Raw genomic sequence first — 19732 nt, 5'->3', positions numbered from 1 at the left:
GGAAATGCATGCAAATTTTAGACCTCTTGCTGCAGTGACCAAACCAGAGGCAATATTGGACGCCAAAATATGTCAGTCATAAAGGCGTAAACATTATGAGCTTGGAGGAGTGGCAGTGCAGCAAGCATTTGATTGGTTTTCACTCATTCGCCTTTTTTTTTTGTAGTTTTGGTCAATGGTTAGCTGAAAACGAATTGTTTGGGTTAAGCTGGTGAAATCTGCATGAATAGATTTGGGAATTTTTCATATTGCATGTTGCAATATGACACTTACCTAGTGTCCTTTATGATGAGCATCCATGTGTGATGAGTCGGGAGTCAGAGATGCTTCTCGCCGTTGCCATAAAGGATGCTCAAGGACACCTTGTGCATATATTTAAGACGTCAGCAGCTTGGAGAAAAATCGCCATTTTTGACATCCTAGTAGTGACAAAGGGGCTGGCCGTAACCGTCGAGGAAACTGCATCGGCTCCTTTATTTCAGTACATATGAAATCACCCGCTGTCACTCTACAGTAGCAGGCAGGAACGATATCAGCAGGAATTTATGCAAATCTTGATTAGCTCAATGAAGAATGATAAAATATCAGAGATATGAACTATTAAACAGCAGATGTTTAACAACGCAGCAGATGTTTTATATCACCAGCAGCGAGAGGATACATAGGCTTTTCGCTGGTGCTGCCGCCGTAGCTAATAAGCGAGCTCGTGGATAAGTGCGTGTCTACCTCTGCGCGTGGCCGAGCCTCCGGATGGCCGTGCCTCTGTCTGGGGGCAAGCTAAGCTTAAACACTTTGTGCATGTGCTGCTGAGAGTCTGTGTGTGCACAGGCCTCTATTTGTCACTGTGTATTTGCGTGTGAGCTCTAGACCAAGCTGCTCACAGCCTGCCTGTCTCTTGTCCCCCCCTAGAGGGTCATTCAGCCCCTCTCTCAGCCTCTAATCCCGTCTGTCCGGGGGAGATAGAGGGGAGCAGACGGCCACATCACACCCGGGGCGCCGCAAACACAATCACCAGCCTTTCACAGACACTTAACGGGGCTTTGCGCTTGTTCAACAAGGCAAAACGCGGCAGGAGGGATCAATTTAATACAAGGCCTGACTCAAATGGAAAGAGGGTAAATAAATAGGCAATGACAGCGAGGACTGTTGCACAATTTGTGTAGTGGCTTTCCACTTTCTCTCAGTCTCTCCTTTGTTGCTCTTCGCTGTAGCACCTATATGATTCCACTTCCTCCCTCTGTGACATATGGGGCTGAGCTGAGGAAGAGCAGCCCCGGTCCCTCTCTCATCAGGCTGTGTTATTTTAATAAATCACTTCTGCCATTGCTTGGTACATTAATTCCCCAGGCCCAGAGGGCTGTGTTACCACTAGCAGCGATCTGCATGAGGCGCTAAATGATGTGGGGGATCCCCCAGCGAGAGAACAGAGGCTCTCTGAATCTTCCCTCCATCGCAGCATTGTCGGTTTGGCTCTCACCCTGGGCTCGCCCACTTCTCAGCACAAATCGTATTCAGAAAGGAAGCCGAGGCCTCATCGGGCACGCGTAGCCGAGAGGGAAGTCACCTGACGCCTCAGACACTAGCCCTCGTGTAGCATTGCTGCGCTTCGTCACTTCAGGGCATTGCGGTGCGATGCATCTGCGCTCGCATCCATGAAGCGCTCCTTTCCACAATGTCAGCTTCAGGCATTAGTAGAAGTTGCAAGGACAGTCCTCACAGCAGCATTCAGGTTTAACACGATTAAATGCGTGCCTACACATTAACAGAAAAGACTGCAGAAGCTCACGTCTCTTTCCTGCGTCTCGAGTTGGTCAGTTCAGACATGGTTGCTGCTGCTAACACGATCATGAAGAGGCAAAGGCTGGTGTAAGACAGTCTGAGAGTCTCACTCTGTCATGGGGGAAAAAATTAAAATTGTGTGCGTATGTATTAAACCAACGCTCTTTCTGCACACACGAAATTAGAACGGGGTGCAGAGTTTTTCCTCAATAACGTCTATTAGAAATTAATATTGCTCCAAGCAGCAATGAACACACAGCGGTAACTCTATTATCCGGCTCAGGATCGGTCGGCGCGGTGCACGATCGAGAGGGCTTTGATCGAGTTCGGGTAGCACAGGACGCGAGTGCTACGGCTCATTCTGTCAGCGTCGGGCGTATCTGTCTAAAAAAAGCAATACCAAAGTGACCACGTCTGGAAAAATAGATTAAAAAATACAGATGAATCCAATGTTTTGTAGCCCATGTCAGAGAAACGCTCGAGTCTCACAGCAGTGTAATCTACACCTTCTCTTACAGTCCTCTTCAGTTTGCAGATACGCTCTCTCCAAATGAAATTCCATCACATTTTCTTGCAGCGAGATGATCATAGCTCTCAGAATGAGCCCCGTGTCTGCAGGTGGTGGCATACATAAACACTACGTAGACGTAGCTGTTTTACATGACTGCTTGATTGAATTCAGCACGGTGCGACTGCACAGACGCAGGTGGTACGAGTAGGACACCAAAGTGGTAACACTCGCACCGGTAGTGTTGGTGGGAGCGAATGTATTTCCCCACCGGGGTTACCAGACGCCACCGTTTCCCTTCCAACACCTCAGCGCTCGGTTCGCCGGCTCTCCGCTTCTTTCTTTCTCTATACATTATAACTCCTTAGACAGAGGTGAGGTTGCTATTGGTATGCACAGACAACACCGGCAGATTCACCACCCAGAATACCACTGGGAGATTATACCCTTCCTGCTCCACGCAGCAGGGATTCGGCTACCGTAAATAGAGCGCTTGGGAGTGTGCTGTGTGCCCAGAATGACAGAGCACTGCAGTGGCTGAATACTCCAGCCAGACGGCGAGCACAAACTCAAGGACTGCCGCAAATACAGTAATCTCTCATGCTTTTGGTTGTGGTTTTTACCTTTTTCTACAGGGACTCAGAAATCGTCGCGCTGGAGATCCATCTGGCTGATTGTCAGCGTGCACTGGGCAGCCGTTGGGGCATGCAGGACATGAGCTACAGACAAAATCTGTTGGACTTTAGAAAAGAAAGCAGGAGGCCAGAGTGGAAAAATAATAAAAAAGCTGCTCACAGGAACCGTGCATCAGTCAAGACAAGAATTGGGGCCTACTTATAGTTTTCAAAGGAGAAAATTGGGCCATTTATTTGCTTTTTGCTCAAAGATTAAATGAGTTTATTAATAAATAATTCATTGTATGCTTGTATCAAATCTTCCGAGGGACGTAAGTCGTAGCAGCGCGTTAGCATGCCGATCGTATCATGAATAAAAAGCAGGAGTTCGTCTAAAGGCTTATGCAGAATCAGACAAAACCTGAATGACAGTGAGAGAGGTAATTTGAACGAGTGTAATGACTCGCTGTTGCTATGGTGTGCAATGACACACAGTGGAAACACAGACGCAGCACAGTGAAATTCAAGAGGAGAAGCGCTTCGGCACGTTTTAGCAACAAGCTACGACGGGATAATTAACGCAAGTGTGCGCCAAACTTTTTTGTTTTTTAAGGCGACGTTAATACAAGTTTAATTAAAACATTTCATGGTCATTTTCAGTTTTCATCATCGAGTATTAGCAGCTTCTCTTTTTCTCCTCCACATCCCGATTTCCATTTGTCTTACGTTTGACCCATTAAAACCGCATCTGTGCATTTGACTTAATATGGGCACGGAGGGCTGTCTTAATTAATAAGCAGGCATCCACCAAACTAATCTGCCTGTGTTGTGAAGTCTGTCCTTTCCATTAAGTGGGACTCACATTATCTCCTAATCAAATTAGTCACTTAATTGTGGCCCTCCCTTGATGGATCCCATGAAAAAAGGAGTGCCGTGTTTGCTGCAGGGGGATGTGTGAAGATGGAACACGGCTGTTTCATTACGATATGAATTTTTTAATAACCAAAGCGTTCACTGTCATCTTCTTGCTTTGAACCTTGGCAAAGGGTGAAGTTGAATTTGACATTTTATCCACTCACACAGTTGAGTGTCTGGCTGCTGTGTTGGGGCTAAGTACCATAGCCCAGGGCCACTACCCAATTGCCCAACAGGGGATTGACCCCTGTCATCCACTGATCACTAGTCTGCTTTCTTAATCACTCCCCCGCATTGTCTACTGCTCTACTTGATCTCAGTCGATGCATTAACTCCTTCATCCCTCTTAGAGCTGCTATTCCCCAAGTCGTGATTAAGGAGTGAAATCTGATGTTACCAAAGATTTCACTCCATCCGTCCATCCTTGGACAGATTGGCTCCTGAGGGGAGGGTCTCTAGTTTTAAGGAGCCAAGTCCACCCCCGCGGCGTTACAGCGCGGGCGCGGTGGCCGGGGGAAACCCCGGGTCCTGATGAATGGAGGTATGTGTGGTCGTTTGTCCCGCTGATTGAGTTTTATCCCCTGCCCTTTCACAGCAGCCAGACAATAAAGAGAGCCACATCCAAGCGTGACAGGTTAACCTAACAGTAATAGAATACTCTTAATAGTCTAGCCTCAGCCAAAGTCCACGGCGGAGACGTCCAAATAGCCAAGCTTCCTTTGTGGCGGGAGTGGAGGTGCGAGGGGGGAGACCGGCTCTCGCTGTTGTTGTGTGATGGAAGCAAGGACAAAGAGGGCAGCTTGATGGCTTAATGTGCGGTTTGATCGCTTCGTTGGGTGAAATTGAAGTTAGTGAGAGCGACCAAACACAAGGGAGGGGGTGTTATTTTCAAAATGGAAATTAGTCGTATACGAGCGTGACATCGACGCGCTGTATCGCTTAAATATTTTATGGGAATCCTCGAGCCTTTGCATTGGTGCAGATGCCGCGACGCGGCGGCGGCGGCGGCTGCACAGAAAAGCACAATCAAAGTGAGCAAACTGTCAAAGGAGATTTGGATGATGTTGTCATGACGTTGACATGAACATGTCTGTTTTCTGGCAGATAATCTTCACAAAGAGAATCCTCCGGGCTACACGCACCCGCGCAGGCAGAGCCTCTGACTGTTTGTTTCTGTTGCACCTCCGCTCGCAGTTTGTCATGTCTGACTCGGGCTTTAATTAGGCCTGCGAATTGAAGCGGCGGCAGCAGCAGGGCTGGGAGCCCTCTGTCCACAGCTCAGCCGTCCTCCACGGCGTCTCCTCGGAGGACCTCTCTGCTCTGTGTGGTTAAGATAATAGAGGCTCGCTCGGAAGATGTTAATTGAGGGGAGATAAAGTGCAGTAGTGGCTGCGGGGATGCACGGAGCGGGGGTGGAGGGGAAGGAGGGGAGAGCTACCTGATTAGAGGCTGAGGTGTTTGACTTACAGCTCTTCTTTTGATGATGATATATGTAGCGCGAGATTTTTCAAGGAGAAAGACGGAAACGCACGAGGAGGAGCCTGAGAGATAGTTATTAAAGTTTTCCCCGGGGCGTTTCTGTTCTTCGCCGTTACTAAGTTACGCTCTCGGGTTTGAGTCCAGTTTCGAGGAGATTTTTGGGGGCTCAGACGGATCTGGCAGCCGTGCAGACGGGCAGGGAGAGAATCAACTCTACCTGGGCCTCGGATGTTGAAGCAGAGATGGAGGTGATCTGACCGAAACAGCTGAAGTGACAGAAGCTACATTAATAGTGGCATATGTCTGGAGCAGAGAGAAACTAAAAGGGAGAGAAAACAGACTCTCCACCCGCCCGGGAGAGGATGAAGGGAACGAGAAAGAGGAGGGGAGGACGAAAAAAGCAGAAAACAGTGCCAGCAGCCTCTATAATTGCCTCGATGCCGCTGGGATTGCTTTCATTCAATTGAAGCATTCTCTTTCTCTGTACATCGGAGGTGGAGATGGAGGAGGAGATGGAGGGGAGGAGGGGTCGGGCCGGGTGGCGTGGGCGGGCGGGAGATCCGACGGTGCCCTCCCTCTCCCAGCAACATACAGTGATGAGGGCGATAGCTCCCCTGTAGCGGCCGAATCTCTGGCATCAGTGTGAGCAACAGAGAGAGCGAGCGAGCGAGATTTAGTGTTTGTGAGAGAGAGAGAGAGAGCAGAGTACTGTGGAAGAGTGAGGCAGCGATAAGGAGGTAGGTGGACCACAGATCAGACCTGTCAGATGTGATTGCGCGGCCAAGTGCAACCCCGCATGTGAGCGTGTGTGTGTGTGTTTTTATATTTCCCAAAGACAACCAGCTTCCCCGCCCCCTTTCATCACAACACACACAAACACAGCATCGCTGCCCAAACACACACATTGCTCGAGGAATCCTTTTATTTCTTTATTTGGGCTCCTGTTGGTGCGTGCCTTAGATGCTCAGCTCCCTCCTCCTCTCTCTTCTTCTTCTCCTCCTCCTCCTTGTCCTGTTCTTCTCTCCTCCTCCTCCTCCTCTCCCCTCTCGCTTTGCCGCTCTCTCACAGCGTCGGTTTTCTTTTTTTTTCTCCTCTTCAATCTTGTGCAGGTTGTATCTGACGGAGGGACCGGTGCCGCGCTCCCATCCCCGCGCTCCTTCAGCAACAACACTGTGAGTATTCTCATGCTAATTTGGCTTCTCCAGCCTTCCCAACATCGGTTTTGTCTATTTCGCTTTCTTTTTATTCTTTGCCTCTTTTATGTTTTCATCCGTCGCGCCAAACACAGCGGCGGCAGCAGCGGGAGAAGCAGCGCGGGAAGGGAGAAAAAGAGGAATGAGAGAGGACATGCACAGAAATACAGAGAGAGAAGAGAGGGGAAGGCGGAGAGGGAGGGGGGGGGAAAGGGATTTCTGCCGCCGCCGCTGCGAGCAAGCCGCTCTGCTTTCGGAGGTGTTTCTCCTGGAGGATGGTGGAATTGCCGAAGGGATGTAGGGGGCGGGTCTTGGTTTTGTGAGTAGATAGTTGTGCGAGAATGATAGGGGATGTTGTTGACAAGCATAGAGTGGCTCATCAGACAGCCGGGCAGCTGGAACCAAGGTTTTCTCTGTTGACTAAACTTCTGATTCATCCGTCACTTTCCATATTTACACGCGCACGCAGATAGATGCGCTTCTCCTCGTTCTTCTTTCTTTTTTTAACCGACGTCGCTCTCGTTGTGGAGCGAGGACTTTTGCGCCGCCGTCGTTTTTTCTGGTGATGCCGTGCAGATGGGGGATGAATTGTAGATGGATTTTGCTCCTGGTCCAAGATGTGCTAAGCATATGTGTGTGCCATTCATAGCCTCAAACGCACTTTAATGACTACAGTAGCAGATGCACGAGTAGGATTTTCTTTTTAATTCAGCGTTTGTGCCCACGTACCATTAGTTGTGACGGGGTTTTAGTTTTTTAAAGAGGAAAACGCGTTACTACAGAGCTGTGCATGCCTAGAGTGCAGTGATTGTGCCTACTGTACACAATAAAGGGTAGTCAGTGTGTGTGTGGGTGCAGGGAGGGGGGGTCAGGAAGTCAGCGTCCATCCGTACATGCTGCTCTTTGATCAGAGGGCCACGTTTAGTCTGCCCACGACATGTGTCGGAGCCATATGAAGAGTGGGTGGGTGTGTGTGTGTGTGTGGCGGAGCCAAGACGGGCCCTGTGCCCTCTCTGCAACACCATAGCTAATGGGCACACGGGTCAGCAGGGTTGGACGCTCCTCCGCTCGTGCAGATATGTCAGCAATACTAAAAAGCCTGCGAGGCCTTCACCGCAACTCACGAAAACACCGATCTTTGCGAGGCAAAAAAAAATGCCCATATTGGGCCAACAAAACGCTCACAACACACTTTGGCAGATTCATTTGGCAGAGTGAAAGGGATTGATCTGAGCGTGGCAATTAGGCAAATTTCAGAACTAAGCATCTGGCGAGGCGAGAACGCTTTGCCTGGCAGAGGATTACCATTTTAGTTCCATTTTCAGACAACGCAGCCCAGAATGTGTTATTTCACAGCACTCCAGCAGCACAGCGGCTCGGGCGAAACCCGGCGAGCACATGAAGGATCTGTGTGCAACGTTTCTGCTGTGTATGTTGATTCCCACAACTTGCAAAGTCGAAGAGCGCGCTGATTAATCGCGATTAGGTTTAATATGCGTGTTTGAAAGCGGTGGTGGTGGCGGCCCGGCCTCCCCTTTCCTCTGCCTTTATGAAAATGAATCGTCGGAGTAAAATGCCTGGGATGATAGCAGCCTGCCGATGAGCTTGCTTTCTAAAGTAGGCTGATATAAATGAGAACCATTCCCCCAATTACGGAAGATTAGGTTACCCTCCACCAATCTGAATCCTTAAATCCCTTCTGTTTTTACAGCTCTGTCTGGCGAATGTAATTCAGCCTCGAGACCTGGGCAGAATAGCAATAAAAGAAGGTAGAAACTTTAGCAGTGAAACCCAGGCAGTAAAAATATCCATTGGGAGAGAGCTAAAGCACATGATAATTGACACTGCGCTGTGTTGCAGTTGGCTGTAATTAACTGTGTAACAGAGGTTGTCAGTCGGAAAGAGAGAAAGCCCCGACTATCTTAGTGCATTTAACACACTTGAAAGTGCAACGTTTATCGTGTCTTTGCAGCTTTCACCGAGGGTGCGTTTCAGGTTAGCGGGGGCCTCTCGCCTGTATTTATCCAGATCTTTTACTACAGGCCCAGTCAGACATTACGCGCCGCTTCCTTTATCCTTTGTTCGACAGTTTCAGTGCATGAAAAATCAAAAGGAGCCATTGTTTCTGGGGCGAGCGCAAAAAAGCTTATCATCTATTTTTAGTGCGCTTTTCCTCATTGTTGCCTGGGCCACGATTCGTGCTTACGTCTAGCAGGAGTGTGCCATAAACTATGTTGTGCTTCGCAGCCAGGCGCTGGCTGCGGTGACAACTCTCACCCACACGCTAGTGATCTATGAGCCATATAGCACCGACCCCCTGCCGCCTCGCCAGCCGCTTTCGAACGCGCGCGACCGCAGCAGTGTCGTTCTGCCCGCGTGATAGCACCCATATGCGCGCGGAGCACCTGTATTAACGTGACGCGCTAAGCCTTTATTTCTCATCACTTATCACAAGCCGCTACACGCTGTACCGAAAAGGAGGGGAAAAAGCTCATAAAGATAAAAATCACATTTCACTAGAGGGTGCTTGTGTGACAGTGATATATGCTGTGAGCATCCTGCCACCTCATTGAGATGGGAGTGAGTTCTGGGTGGGTAAATCAATTTGTGCAAAGGCTGTTGGCGCTAGTATTGGTTTCGTGATATGATCTTTGCTGTCCGTTTTTAGAGGTCAGCGAGAGCGCCACGACAAGGGCGAAAGAACCTGACCGCGTTCTCTTGTTCCTGGGCTGCTAAATGATCTACACCAAGAGGATTGTGGGTAATCAAAAAAGTATACACATGTTTTTCCAGGTGTAGGCGCTATGGATTCTCTATTAAGAATGCACGCTCATCCATTATCGCGCGTGTCTTGATAGAGTATCCACAGCCAGAGGCGAGCTCTGTCTGCGCATTAATCGGCGTAATTACTCAGCGAGGGTGACGGTGATTATGGAGGTGCGTCTGAGTGCAGATACCAGTGGGAAACTGGGGAGGGGGGGACCTGGTGGTAGACCGGTCAATAGGTGAGCGCGACTCGCATCTCTGGGATCTCTGGTCGGGAAGAAACGACAGGAAGCCATTCCCTGGTGTCCGCCTCGTGGCGTATCGCGTAAAAGACTTCATCTTATACCGCCGAGAACTACTTTGAGCTTTCGCCGTCAGTTCAGAACATCCCTCGTTCTCCCTCTTGAAATCATTTTTAACTCTACTCCAAAGTCAAGTACCCAGAGGACCAAAACAAGTCAAAATGCATGTTTGAAAAAGAAAAAATAAGAACCAGAAATAAAATAATGCTAAAAACTATGATTCATACTGACTCAATCTAGTAATATTTGGAGTATGTGTGAGAGTAAAACAAGCTCTTTGAGCTTTGGCTGGGAACAGCATTTCCACTTTTAATCCTTTTGTTAGTAAGATACTGATCTCGTGACTAAATGGAGAGCTCAGTTAATGCTTCAGTCACACGAGAGTAAAAATAGGACGGCGACCTTCTTGTGACCAGGGAAAAAAATGGTTGCACAATGATTGCTCGTGATGGTTTAGCAACAGCCTCAACCTTGGCAACGGTTATCGATCGACTCCAAACGACTCGCAGCAGTCACTCTGAGTCTGATTGGTGAAGGTTTCCAAACCATTAGCATCTCATTTATAAATGCAGACAGGCTGCCGACATGTTGCAGTCGATCTGCGACACGTGCAACAGGGGACTCGACTCAACTGGTTATGTTCCTATATGAAAGCATGCAGAAACGACCATTTGTCACAATTTGTGAAGGAAATTCGCTTTCCTATCTCTAAAATTACATGTGCAGATTCGCCGACTTATAATTTACTTGTCATATTATCATTGATTGCATGCAATTGCCAACTTGAGACCATCCAGTCACAAACTAAAAGCAGAGTGATAACAGCGTGAGTCTGTCTTATTGATCTTTTATTGATATCTTAATGAACCAAAGGCTACGTTCACACTGCAGGCGAAAGCGCATCAAATCCGACTTTTTTGACCCTATGCGACCCATATCCGATCATGGTGTGACAGTGTGAACGGCATAAATCCGATATTTTCAAATCCGATCTGGGTCAAGTTCGTATGTGGTACTGAATCCGATACATATCCGATGTTTCAGAAAGCTGCTGTTTGATGGTCAAGTCGCATTAAATCCGTCTTTTACGTCACTGACACAAGACAGACACTGATTATCAGCTCCGGAGAAGACATCCCGAACGCTTCCTGTCCATCCAGTGTAAATGTTGGGAAGACAACGTTGGAGAAACGTGAACATTTTATTTGTACTGTATAATCTGCAGATTCTGACAGAAATCTACAACTATCCTTTGAAGCAGCGCTCCTCTAAAACAGCAATAAGGATAATTATTAGGTTATTTACATTATTATGTCAATAACAAAATAACTTAAAGCAAAAATTGGGAAACGTAAACTCCGAAGTCTTTATATTAAGGCCATCAGTCAAACAATACTGTTGGTCTGGGTCTAAACAGAGCGCGTTGTGTGTGACGTCTTCTTTTGCGCATGCGGCCGCTTTGAGCGTTCACACTAGAGCGCGTTTGCTGTTTTATTTGTAGTGTGAACGAGCAGACAAAAAAATCGGATTTGATCAAAAAATCGGAAGTGAGCATTAAGACCTGCAGTGTGAACGTAGCTAAAGTTGCACTGAAAACATCGACTGATGATCGCTCGCAGACCTGCTCGCAACTAGTTCAGTGGCCGTGAAATGTCTGGTTCATTGCCGTCACAGTACCTTTGGTCATCCTGCAGTCTGTTGTTTTCCTGGTGGGACTTTAGCGTTTGGTGGGACACTCGACAAAATTACAATCACAACGTTTCAATGTGCAGGACCCCATGGTTGTGTCCTGCACATCTTTAAAGAGAAATGCATGTCAATTATCAAATTTAAGGTCATTAAACGTTTCATTTTCACCCTTGAAGTCGTCTATTTTCAGATTATCACGTTCTATATTTGCAGCTATCTTATATTGATGCCTTTTTTAAAATTATGTGCTTAAAAGCTTCATCTCACATTCACTGAAGGTTTTACACAAACCATGAAAGGAAGAAAAATAAGCTTTCAAATACAAGTTTGGAGATATTTGGCTCCGAGATGAAAAATACCAAGAATATCCTGAAAGTCGAAGGAGCAATTTTGAGGCAAAAAAAAAAAAGTTTGAAACTTGGAACAATGAGTTCCTGAACAATCAAGTCCCATATGAAACCAGAAGAGCACACTATGCTTGTATTAAAAAAAGATAAGGCGCCAATGGATTCTTTCATGCCTGCTGCTAGTACACCGTCATCTCCTGCTGGTACGCTGACTGGTAAAATTGGACGTATTGATGAGTTCTGTTAAACTGAATCTCTCAGTAATTCTTTTCAGCGACTGCTAAACTGCTTCGTGGGTTGTTTTTGTTTGTTTTTTGCACACAATCTGTATTTTTAAGATGTTTTCTGACTCTGAACTTTTAGATACATTCAAAAAGATAAAGCATTTGTTGATTTGGTAATGTTGCTGTGTGGAAATGCTTTTCACTTCTCTTTGTTTAGGCTTTTAAAAGGTTTTAAATTTGACTTTAAAAAAGAAAGTGTGCGGCAATCTCATTCCAACAACAATACTGGAGCTTATTAGATCGTCTGTGGTTTGAATATTGAATTATAACTGAGCCTCAAGAGCAAGGATGTTACCACTTTGGTCACCAGCTGTCATATGATAGTGGAAAACCAAACGGAGGGAGTGCATGGAGTGATATTATTCCCTGTTCAAGTGGACACGAGTAAGAAAAAGGTTTCAAGTTACATCATCTAATTCACCGTTCACGGAAGACGTCACTGTACCGGCCGCACTCTTTGAGTGACTTGTGATCTCTGGGAACTGCAGTGCAAAATCACCACAGCAACTACTGCTTAGCAACAAAGATGTTGCCATCATAAAAAGATGGGGAAAAAAACAAAACAAAGAAAAACAACAACAACAAAAAAAGATTAGCTCTTGGAGTTGTGACTTGATTTAGTGTGTTAGAATCTAATTAGTTTTATAGCACCGAGCGGTGCGACGGTGGCCGTACAGATGTTCGGCGCGAGAGATGCTCGTAAATGAGACGGCTGGTCAAATCAAAGCCGTCGAGTCAGGGAAATAAAAGCGGAGGAGGGAGAAGCGAACGCGCTCCAGCTCTGAGGGCTCTGTATTGTCTGTACAAGGGCAACACTGTTACTCTTTGCGGTACATTTCAGGAATGTGTCTTATAACATTGTCAGCGTGCTGGCTAATAGGAAAAGCATTGTTGGCCATAATAAGTGAATGAGTTTAATAGGTGAATGTCTTCCACTTCCCTTCTTATCTCGGTGACTTTCACTTTCTCGTACCGCCCGCAGCAAGTAATCATGGGAAATATATGAGTCAGAGACGCCGTTTTTAATTAGGGACAGTTTTTAGCATTATGGAAAGAAAAAAGGCTTTTGACTTTTGGATGTCTTGAAAGAATTTTTCCCGCGCGCACACACGCATGTGGAGCCATTTTCTTTGAGTTTGGCTTTCTCATTAATCACAGCAGAACCACGGCTGATACTAGCGTACGGGAGAGGGAACCAGGCTGGAACGACAGAGTCGAATATTTGAACATCTCAGTGCTGATGTGTGCAAAGCAGAGCGTGTGTCTGCAGGGGAGGCTTTGAAATTTCATCCACTCCATCCCTTTTAACTCGGCGGAGGGGATGTGTGTGTCTCGCTCCAGTTGGCCAATGGCACGTTAGGAAGCTCCTGAAAATCCCCGCCGCCTGCATCCCCCCCCATCCGCCAACCATTCACACACGCGCACACACGCGCACGCTCCTCTCTATCTCCCTCCCCTCCCCTCGCCTTCCACTCCACAGACCTGCACTGTGTCAGATAGTTTAATGTGAAATTGCTTTTCTTTCAAATTTCCCCCTGGAAACGCAGGTCGTCGCAAAATGTTACATCTCATAATGGCGTGTTATTGTTGTTCTTTCATACGAGTTCTTGGCTTCTGAGCGTAGGATTTTCAGCACGGAGCTGAGGTCACACTCGGCTATTTTTCCCTCCGCTTCTGCAGCCTCTCCTCTCCTTCCTCCCATCTCCGATTCTGCGGCGAACTCTTCCTCTGCTGCGCCCATGGTAACCCCGCTGAAAAATTTATCACCACCTCACTCTATGATTACGCTATGCATTAGCAGGGCTTAAATTTAATTTGTCGGCGGGCCCTCGCGGCAGTGCTACGGGCCCGGCCTATCAGAGACACTTTGTAAAGGGCCTGGAAGAGCCTCCCGGGGTGATCCTATCAGTCAGACACACTGTCAGCAGACACACTCAGTTAGTCAGCATTGAGTCAGAAATGTGGCCCAGCCAAGCCACACGCCACCGTTGGCTGCTCCGCTGGGCCGCTGCTGTGGGCATCAAGCTCCCCCGCCTGCCAATCAAAGCTCCAGCAAGGACGCTGACCTTTGTTCCCCTGCTCAAATGAATGCTCTTCAACAGGTGATCCGGCCGACTCCCTTGCCTCGGCGCGCTCAAGTTTAAATATAGCAGACTTTTCTTATACGCCTTTCGCATTAGCCTGTTACAGCAGTGCCGTGTGTTTGTGTCAGTAACCCTGTAGGATGGCGGCACATTGCTTCTATATTTTTAGACTTTATTCAGTACGTGTGTCAAACCTCCGACAATCGCCTCAATAATAATCACCTGTCCTAAAGTGGCTATTACTGTCTCCCACTCCTGTGATTTACATTAATACCCAGTGGTTAATGTCATGTTACTTTATTGGGAGTATGTGGAACATTAAATTCAAGGTGCTGCCTCTGCCACAGCGTATAGCCACAGCTATACGCTGTGCGATTACGCTCCCTTATTTTTACTCTTACATTTTCATCCTCGCAGATGACTATCAAAATAGCTTGATCTGAGGCCACCACAGGCTGCTTTTATCGCCACTCGCACAACGAGAAGGTCAATTTTCAAGGCATTTGGCGGGGGGAAATGTTTAAACCGTCTAGTTACTAAGAGAACCACGAGGGCCTCGTTCTTCCCGCGGCTCTAATTGGGATCCATTTTCATTTTCATATGGTTTTAAATGTCAAGAACAGAGCACGCGCAAAGTGTTTTGAAATTGCTCAGGAAGGCCTTGGTCCCTGGGTCACGCAGGTTGAAAGCATATTGGTTTATTATGAAAAGAAGACGTGGTGTAAAAAGGCACTCTGCTGCTGAGTTTTACCACTGAAAAATGAAGAAAAAAAAGATGATGTTCTGCTTCTGACCTCATCCTTGGTCTGCTGGGAACATAATGTCAAAAGTTGCCAGCCCCTTCTTCATTTGACAGAAACAAATCCTCTGAAAGGACTCCCCCTCCCAGCGTGGAGGCTGTACACTCTCTTCACGCCTGGGTTTCCTCTCACAGTCAGAGGATATACAAGGCAGGTTGACTGGAGACTCCTAGTTCCTGAATTTTATGAATGGAAATGTGCAATTTTCAATCTGTTTTCTACTTCTACTGTCACGAAGCGAGAATGCTAAAGATTCTTGATGTGACAACATATAAAAATAACTAAATTTAGTCTGATATCACTGGTGTTTCTCACTTTGGTGACACAGGCATTTAAAGAAAGCTCACGCTCATCTCTCTTAAATCCACCCCCTCCTCCAGAAAGTATTGTGGAGTGCATGCATTACATAAAGCCAAATACGCTTTCATATCACCAGGAATTACACCATTAGCAACAGGGATCATTAATGGATGTTTTAGCACCATTTAGTCAGCATCCTGAAGACTAAGAATAGCTATCCTGTCACACGTAGGGTACCAGTTGAAGCTCACATGGTGTCATTATGCTATAGTGAACTAAACTGTTTCAGTTAACATTTACTTCATAAGATAAACCCCTGTGAAGTTCTTAATACTACCAGTTCTCTCGCTGTGTGCCTGAGATGACCATATTCCACTCTCAGTGATATCAGACGGAGCACGAGTCGAAAGCATGTTTGAAACAGAGGATTTAGAGCAGTAGAAGCCTTCGGCGCACAGGGACTACTCTAACATCCTGAACTCCTGTCTAAAATTTTGGTGATGGCTAACATCAGCATCCGTACTATATATATATACTATATATATATAAGTATAGCCGCCACGTGCTTGTATGCACGTCTGTCGGGGCGGATGGTGTCCTGGGGGATCTCCTCCCAGATTTGGACCAGGGCACCGCTGAGCTCCTGGACAGGCTGAGGTGCAACCTGGTGGTGTCGGATGAACTAAAACATCATGTCCCAGAGGGGCTCTGCTAGATTTAGGTCAGGAGAGCGTGAGGGCCAGCCAGCAGTATCAGTCCGAAAATAATGCAAGCATCCAAAATTAAACTAGGATGTTTGCAAATGACGTTTTCATAGGGGAGCTAATTATATATATATGCGTGTGTTTGTGTGTGTGTTTATATCTTTGTTGGGACTAAAAATTGGAAGTTTACTATATTTGTGGTGACCAAAATCTTGGTCCCCACAAGTTTGAAGGCATTTTTGAGACTCAAAGTGTGATATTAGTGACAGGGTTACACTTGGGTTGTGGTTCGGTTTAGGATGAGGGTTAGGCATTCGTTTTTGATGGTTAGGGTTAAGGGGCTAGAGAAAGATGTCCCCACAAGATATGAATACCTGACGTGTGTGTGTGCATGTGTGCAACTTAAAAACATAAAATAAGAAAAAGTAAAATATGTCCACTTAAATAAATGTGTGTATGTGTTGTAAAAATCAATCAGTCAAAGGAAATCTGATCACTATAGCCAAGATCAAAAGAAGACATAGAAACAAAGTATCAGCTGCACAATAAACACAAACTGTGAAAGCAGAGGAGAGGAAGCAAACACACTGACTGTTGCATTTCCAGAGAAAATGATCTTAACGCAGTGCTAAATCGTACTTTTGTGCATTATACTCTGAAGCAGCCCTTAGCCTAGAAAACTGTTCTGCACCTAAAGCATGCAGGCTGCATGCGATCTTGAATAGCTGTTAGGTCAATAATTAAATTCCCCGGAGGCCTGATTTTGTATCTGGGGTTCAAATGCAATTTTTCTCCCCCTAACAGTGTATAATCCCTCGTCCGGGCAGGCCTGTATTTCTACCTTAAACATCCCTTTCATTCCTTCATTTAATAAATGACACCCAGAGGACGAAACGGGGACAAGTCCCCGCTGACACCTGTGAAATATAGACTGATAATGCTCCTGCCACTCGCTTAATGTCGCTCCCTTCCACCTCCTTTTGTCTGACAGGCCAGCCCAGATGCATGTATCATAATGAGCGGATCTCGCCGCCGTCAATTAGGTGCATCTTAAGCACGTGACTGAAGAGATGAGGGATCTCTGCTTGCTATTGGGAATGAGCGTCATTTCTCCTCCGAGTGCACGTAGCATCACAAGCAGAGCGTCTATTGCTTTGTCTTTTTGGCGAATATGCGGTGATGGTCCCAGGGGCGGTGTGACGGAGAGGAGCGCGGTGTACCGGCGTCCGCGTGCAACCCCTCCCCCTCCTGCTTTTTTTTTCTTTTTTTACAGAGAAAGAACTCACTCATTGTTTGATTTAATTACTTGCTTTAGACTTCAGCAATTAAAGCTGAGCAGCACATATGTTAATTATATCTGACCTCACATTTTTGCTGCTCTGTTAATTGTTCGCTTAGATGACATTCTGAGATGACTGTCATTGCTGCTGCATATCGGGCAATTTAAAGGCAAAAAAGACCTTGGATGGCTTTGTGACAGATTTTGGTCAGTGGGAAAGTTTATACTGCAACACTCATTCAAAGTGGAGCTGGGGGGGGCGTCATGACTTGTCTGTACATCCATCAAACAGAGATTACGTACACATCCTCCCTGTATCTACGAGCCTAAAGATGCCGGGCCCCTTCCTTTTTTTTAATGCAGAACTCACTTCCTGTTGTTTACGAGATGATGCATTTTGTTTTTCTCTTGCCATTATTACCCAGGAAACATCTAAACCCACTAATGTCCCAGTTCAGAGCTCATTTTGTCTCTTCTAATGCACATTCCCTTCCGGATGTCCTAGGCTGCAGAAATCCATTAAAAATAGCTCGCAAAGACAAACTGCAACCTGAACTAATACATCATGTTAAACGACACATGTACTGCAATTTTTTGCGAGCACGGTTTTGCCACGCGGCTTATTATCACGTCTAATGAGGACGGTTTTCACTTTTGCCGTTGCTGCACGCTGTGGTGTAATTCCCCTGCCAGTGAGGAGGCAGAACAGAAGTTAAGGTAGCGTGGAAGGCAGATACACGTAGCCAGTTCTTCAGGCTCATTTCGTCTGGCAATATCGCTGCGGCGGCGTGACCGCGGCCTTACGAAGCAGTGGCAGGAGAAATGAAAAATGCGCGTGCTGTTCGCCGTGATTGTATTTGTTAATGTAGCCGTGTTGTCTCTGCGAGCTGTTTCTAATGGACTGTGCTTTTGTTTGTCACCTTAAGTGAGCGGCGATGCCTCTTGCTTCACTTCACCACGCTGGAGTTGGTTTAGGGAAAACAGGTGTTTTATTTAGGGAGGAAATGACACGTTACACTTGCTGTATTTCAGTCACATTTAGTCCAAGGTAGGTTGGCGAATGATAGGTTTAAAAAAAATGCACTTAAACTTGAATGTGGTGTTCACGCAGAGTCTGTCACAACCTATCCAAAGCTTCCTGGCATTACACGTTGACTCTGGATGCTAAAGAAAATGTTATGAGAGACACAAATTATGATAGACAATTTTAAAGAAAACCTGCCATTTGTGTTTTCTCAACGCCTCCCCGCCATGAAACGCGCTCAAATAGCTTTACTTGCTTTAATATACAGCTACGATTCAACCGCGTGCTCGCCGAGCAGCTCTGCTACGCGGGAAAGTCAGATCCGGCGGCCTGGCTCGTATAAAACGCACTAAAGCCGTGTAAATATTGTCGTGTGTTGTATATACTCCAGCAGGCTCATGTTATAATTATAATTGTCATTCCAATTCACATTTGACAGTCAACCGATGCACGGTAAACAGCATCACGTGTTGGCGAGTTCCAGCGCGCGTCTGCTCGTCCTCTTCGTCGATTCTGTTTGCATTCGGCAGATGCTGTTTTCCTTTCCACGCTCGTATCTCCTGAGATATTAAATCATTTAGAGTTTTTCTTGACTGGTGCACATGTAACGTGGGCACAGATGATTTGTCCTCTTTGTGTTGGAAAAGTCACACAAGTGCTGGTTTCCCGGCTTCTTTTATAGCTGACTTTCCTTTATAGCTCGCTCGCACTCAACCTAATATGACTCACCGCTGCGAGCAGCGTTTGTAGTTTTGATTTACTCCAAAGACCTTTTTTTTTTCTAATAGACGTTTTTTAAATTTTTTTTGCTAATGTCGTGTCGGTGCGTACGCAGGCTCGCCTGTTTTTGGAGATTCTGAGCTGATGGCAGCGCACATTCATTAAGCGCAGTGGAGTCGGGCTTCTTCCCACCAGGATTCACAGACAGCTGTCAGTTCAAGGAAGATCTCCTGCACTGATTGTGCATCAACATTCCCTCCGACTTCCCTCTCACAGCTCCTTACTTCAACATTTACATACCCATCAACTAGGTGACTGTCAGGGCGCATTATGCATGTCCTGCATGTCTCAGAATATGCAGGTTAATGTGTTTATTTCATTAAAGCTTTGTTAAAGGATGATTTTTTAAAAATGGCACACCTAATATCATATGAGAGTTTATGGTGGTAACGATAGAAACATTGCCCCTACATACATGCTGCAAACGCAGCACCTTCATCATCCCACTGGGGTCATTTCTGTGTCTATTGTTGTGTCTCGTTGTAGCGCCGGCTCTCTCTCTCAGGTTCCTCTGCTCTACAAACACCTGAAAGAAACACGAGGGCATTTAGTTTTCTTTTACCGGCTATAATTGCTTAGTTTGCCTGCTGTTTGGTGTTGGATAGGTGGTATGCACCGGGTTTATCAGTTTGTTTGCTGAAAACAGTTGCCTGCTTCAGCATCCATAGCCGATGTTATCAGCCCATTGAATGGCTGTTATCGCTTGTTATCACTCCCATACATATCACCAATAGGCGCCCTTCTCTTCTTAGCAGCCGGCTCAGTAGACTGTTATCATCAATTGTGATCGGTGATAAACAGAGGAACCCAGATTAAGAGCAGAGGCATCTAGAGGTCATGGGAGGAAGTGCATGTAAAGTCTCCAGTGGGGAATATGAATATTAA

The 19732-nt window shown here is 46.4% G+C and overlaps 2 protein-coding genes across 4 annotated transcripts in view; both read left to right on the top strand.

The window, feature by feature from the left end:
• Window positions 1–19732, top strand: part of LOC146519468 (RNA binding protein fox-1 homolog 3-like) — a 358350-nt gene that overhangs the window by 65578 nt on the left and 273040 nt on the right. For all 3 annotated transcript variants that reach the window (XM_085158197.1, XM_085158198.1, XM_085158196.1), the window contains exon 2: window positions 6405–6467. The gene's annotated coding sequence lies outside the window, so the exon portion shown is untranslated. The remainder of the gene's footprint in view (window positions 1–6404; window positions 6468–19732) is intronic.
• The window catches only part of pctp (phosphatidylcholine transfer protein), a 433835-nt gene that overhangs the window by 328946 nt on the left and 85157 nt on the right, over window positions 1–19732 (top strand). The window contains exon 11 of the mRNA XM_085158210.1: window positions 6405–19176. The gene's annotated coding sequence lies outside the window, so the exon portion shown is untranslated. The remainder of the gene's footprint in view (window positions 1–6404; window positions 19177–19732) is intronic.

The sequence above is a fragment of the Neolamprologus multifasciatus genome, chromosome 4 (genome assembly GCF_963576455.1).
Source record: "Neolamprologus multifasciatus chromosome 4, fNeoMul1.2, whole genome shotgun sequence".
Lineage (NCBI taxonomy): Eukaryota > Metazoa > Chordata > Actinopteri > Cichliformes > Cichlidae > Neolamprologus > Neolamprologus multifasciatus.
The sequence above is the reverse complement of the archived record's forward strand: the minus strand, read 5'-3'. Positions and strand labels throughout refer to the sequence as shown.